Genomic DNA, 288 nt, shown 5'->3' on the forward strand with positions numbered 1-288 from the left:
GACGCTCCAACGATTCTATTTTTGAAACTGTCAGCGTGATAATCGACTATGGCTCGTGATAATCGATTATCTGCTCAATAATCGCTGCCCAGAAATTGCATGATAATCGATTATGCCTGATGATAATCGATTATCTGCTCAAAATTTTCCAGATTTGAGTTTTAAGGTTGAATAATCGATTATTGCCTGATGATAATCGATTATGAAGTGTTAAGTTTACGAAAATGCAAAAATTTTCATAGGTTTTGATCCTAAGACATGTCTAATACTCCTAACTCTCTTCTAAGC

This window comes from Vigna radiata, chromosome 11 (assembly GCF_000741045.1).
Source record: "Vigna radiata var. radiata cultivar VC1973A chromosome 11, Vradiata_ver6, whole genome shotgun sequence".
Lineage (NCBI taxonomy): Eukaryota > Viridiplantae > Streptophyta > Magnoliopsida > Fabales > Fabaceae > Vigna > Vigna radiata.